The sequence below is a fragment of the Orbicella franksi genome, chromosome 1 (genome assembly GCF_964199315.1).
Source record: "Orbicella franksi chromosome 1, jaOrbFran1.1, whole genome shotgun sequence".
NCBI classification, from domain to species: Eukaryota; Metazoa; Cnidaria; class Anthozoa; order Scleractinia; family Merulinidae; genus Orbicella; species Orbicella franksi.
Window position 1 is genome coordinate 42,948,038 of NC_138145.1, and position 4,402 is coordinate 42,952,439.

At 40.3% G+C, this 4,402-nt stretch overlaps 1 long non-coding RNA gene across 1 annotated transcript; it reads right to left on the reverse strand.

Moving 5' to 3' along the window:
* Positions 1–1,261: 1,261 nt before the first annotated feature.
* Positions 1,262–2,668, reverse strand: LOC145484713 (uncharacterized). Its single transcript, XR_014049065.1, has 2 exons — positions 1,984–2,668; positions 1,262–1,767 (listed from the first exon to the last, which is right to left on the reverse strand). It is a non-coding gene; the product is annotated as an uncharacterized LOC145484713 (long non-coding RNA).
* Positions 2,669–4,402: the final 1,734 nt, after the last annotated feature.

Genomic DNA, 4,402 nt, shown 5'->3' on the forward strand with positions numbered 1-4,402 from the left:
TATTTTCAGCTTAACTTTTAATATGTTCTCAAACATTTATCAACCTTAAACATATTTAATAACTATAGATATATAGCATGAGTTGGATGAACGTTTTCACACGAAATTGCGGAAGTCCAATTTGTCATGTTTTACTGACTGTACAAAACACGCATCGGCGGGCGTTCTTATTCATCGACAACAGACACTTTATTGGATTTTTACACAAACAAAACTGAGCAGTATCTACGGACATAAACTTTATTGTCACTTATTGGGCCTTGATAAAACATCAAGCGTTGCTTACAATTCACGCGAAACTCAAACTTGCAATTATTTTGTTTTTACTTTTCGGTCGAGATAGACTCTGGCGAAATCCTCGCAAGCGTGTGGCAAGAGGAGGGAAACTTTGGAGTCGTAAAACAGTGCTGTATCCAAATATATCCAACTGTTTTTTTGCTGTGTTATGGAAAAGCTGTTAATCTTCAACATATGTGAAACTTAAAGTGGAGTAATGTGGAGCCCTTGTTAAAGAAGCAGCGAAACGGGACAAAACTAAATTCGACACAGTCTTACTTCACTCAAACTGGAGCAGCTTACGACGAAAATACTGAAGCAAAATTCCAACAGACATTAACGTATTGATTTGTGGGCCAAAAGCATCAAACGTTTCGGAAATATTTTCGGACGCCATTTCCCCGCGCTATATCCGCAAAAGTCCACGCATTATGTACGCGCGTGTGCCGCACATGATGGCGCAATTTGCTCTAAAAATAGAAAAATCGTCCTATATCATAGGGACAACCCTAATACTAGAAATAGCGCGCGCTTACGGTCTCCGTCCCCGATTATGGTTCCTGTTAAGATAAAAAAACATTAAGGTTTTCCAAATAAAGCGCCCTATCTCCCAAAGTACAGAAGTTCACTAATCAAGTTCGTTTCCGGTCGGATTTTAGCGGGAGGACGCGATCAACATCGCTATGTCTTCTTGACACCTTTCTCAAAAAAAAAAAGCGTCAGGAAATTTTGATTACTTGTCTGGGTTGTTTTTGACACGCAGTTATCATCATTTGACACGCAGTTATCATCGCTAAAATAGGCATAACTTTTAAAAGAAGCAAAATAAAAATTCCCCGACACCGTTTTTCTGCCTGATTATCGGGCAACAAAGAGAGAAAAAAACAAAGTGCTTTATGAGCAAGCCCTTAAATTTTACGGTGAATGACATGAGGCAGTGTGCTTTCCGTCCTTTGAAATAATTTTGCTCTTTTCATAAAATTAAAGTGCCTATAACACCAAAAAATTTTTTGCGCTTAATTAAATCTCTGTACGGAATTGGGAAAAATGTCGCAAAAATTTTTTAATTCGGTTCAAACCGCGATTTTTTATGATTTTTTAAAGATCGGAAAAATGGCACTTTTTCAAAACACGACCGAGTCACAGAGTCACTGAAAAGGGTCTGGGTATAGCGAAACTTGTGACGTCATTCCAGGCCATTGATCGCTTTCTTGTTTGGAACCGCGTTTGCTTCGCTTCGGAAGGTCAGAAATCTTGAAAATGCCAGATAAATGCGTTGTTTTCGGCTGTAATAATAAGCCAAGTAAGGCAGAAGGTATTTCGCTTCATCCCATACCTTTTGAAGGGGCTGATGAACCGCAGAAGCGAAAAAGAAGAAAGCAATGGGTTGACTTCGTAAAATCTAAGCGTGCTCATTGGGAGCCCACGAAGTACTCGGCAGTGTGCTCAAAGCATTTCCGAGAAGAGGACTACGAAGTAATGTTCCCTGGACTGACAAACGTCAATATGCAAAGAAGACTACGGAAAGATGAAATTGGCATTTGTGTTTGCCCGACGATCCAAGCGACTTGTGTTTCGGGCGGATGACAATGTCGCTCTCCAAAGCTTCGACGCATCCGTCTAACTCACAACAGCAATAGCATTCACTGATGTTTTGCAAACATTCAAGGCTGCATTTGCCACAATGACACCTAAGAAATAAAATACCAAACAAAATTTACAAAGAAGAACAGCTAAAATAATAGTAGAATATGCACCCGACAACCGTAAACTTGCAAATGGCGCGTCGCCACGCGTCGCTAGCAACGCAAAACAATGCCAACTAACCATTCTTTGATTTCCTCTGATCCACTTAATCGGTTTTGAAGCTTCTTCTCTAGTTCTTCCTCCGTTTTTCTTTCCTCTTCATATTGAGCCAGCCATTCCTCGTCTGCCATCGGCTCATTCGCATAGGCATCTGGTTCATCATCTGAGGTTTCGTGTTCGCTCGGGTTTGATGAACCCTCGACTTCTAAGTCGTACTCGACCTCGACCTCTGCGGCCTCAGAGTCCGAGCTAGAGTCATAGCTAGAATCGCTGGACGACATTATAAGTACGTTTGAATATTCAAACTTTTGTTGAATCAAATAAAAGTTCTTTTGACGAAAAACTAACCCTCAGTACTCTATCCCACACACAAAACAACGTGAGAGTTTATACTGGAGCGACGCTGGCAATGGCCTGGAATGACGTCACTAGTCCCATTCTCCCGAATGCTCGGTCGTGCTCTTAACAGCGCCAACTTTAAAAATTCGTAAAAAAATTCGGGTTTTAACCGAATTCAAAAATTTTTGCGACATTTTTCCCAATTCCATACAGAGATTTGATTAGGCGAAAAAAATGTTTTGGGGTTATAGGCACTTTAACATTTTTCTTTAAAAAGGAAAAGTCACAATGATCAACATGACAACCAAGATTTCATTAACTCAAAATAACTATTCTGACGATAAACTTTCGCAAAATGTTTTCTCAGGACTTTGCGCCCACAACAGAGAGCGTGTACTAATGTGGCATTCTGAGTATAAGGACTGACAAGTCGGGTAAACGGTGCTGTTGAGCTGCACAATAAACATTCATAGCATTGCTTTCATATATTAATCATTCAGCGATAATTAGCTCTTATTAACCGAGCGGGAGGTCAGTATGGGAGAATCTTGACCGAGGTCGTGAGTACAGACCGAACGCAGTGAGGTCTGTACACACGACCGAGGTCAAGATTCTCCCATACAGACCGACTTAGCTCGGTTAATGAGATGTTTATTATACGGCAAAGAAGAAAACTTTAATCCGTTTAATGTAACTGGTTTGCTGACATTTTGCCTGCAAACGGAGATGAGCTGAACTTAAACCTGCCGAAATTTGCTCGTCCTCTTTACTTTTTTTTTTGTCATCAGGCTTTTTGGCACTTCCGTAAATCATCGAGAAGAAAATAAAAGAAAACGGTGGACATTTTTGTATTTGAGTTTGCTACTTTTTTAACGCAAAATGAAACCGGTCTAGATGCCGGTCTAGGTGGGAAAATGTAGACCGCGGTCAATATCGATTTCAGCCAATCAAATTCGTGAATTCGGTAGTTCCCACTCCTTGTGAGACAAAGCCATATAATAATTCCCAGTAATATTTTTTTGTCAGTTTGGCATGGAAGTTTCTTTGAAGTTTCCGAGTAATCGGCTTAAAAGACATTACTTTTCCAAGTGTGCCGCATTTTCTTAAGTGTGGCGCATTTTTTTCAAGTGTGCCGCATTTTCGTAAGTGTGGCACATTTTTGTAGTTTGCCTGAATTTCTTAAATGTGGCCCATTATTCCAAGTGTGTCGCATTTTCTTAAGTGTGGCGCATTTTTCCAAGTGTGCTGCATTTTCTTAAGTGTGGCGCATTTTTCCAAGTGTGCCACATTTTCTTAACTGTGGCGCATTTTTTCGTAGTGTGCTGCATTTTCCTAAGTGTGGGCATTTCTCGAAGTTTACCGAATTTTCTTAAGTTTGGGGCATTTTTCCAAGTGTGCCACATTTTCTTAAATGTAGCGCATTTTTCCAAATATGCCGCATTTTCTTTAGTGTGGCGCAATTTTCCAAGTGTGTCGCAGTTTCTTAAGTGTGGCGCATTTTTTCGAGTGTGCCGCATTTTCTTAAGTGTGGCGCATTTATGCAAGTGTGCGCAATTTTTTTAAGTGTGGTGCATTTTTTTAAGAGTGCCGCATTTTCTTTAGTTTTGTGCGTTTTTTGCAAGTTTCCCGCATTTTCTTAAGTGTGGCGCATTTTTCCAAGTGTGCCGCTTCTTTTTAAGTTTGGGGACTTTATCCCAGTGTGCCCCATTTTTCCAACTAAGACGCATTTGTGGATGTGTGGCGCATTTTTGCAACTGTGCCGCATTTTCTTAAGTGTGGAGCAATTTTCCAAGTGTGCGGCATTTTCTTAAGTGTTGCGCATTTATCTAAGTGTACCGTATTTTCTTAAGTGTGGTGCATTTTTTCAAGCTTGCCGCATTTTCTTAAGTTTGGCGCATTTTTTAAAGTGTGCTGCAGTTTTTTAAGTGTGGCGCAGTTTCTTAAGTGTGGTGCATTTTTTTAAGTGTGCCGCATTTTTTTT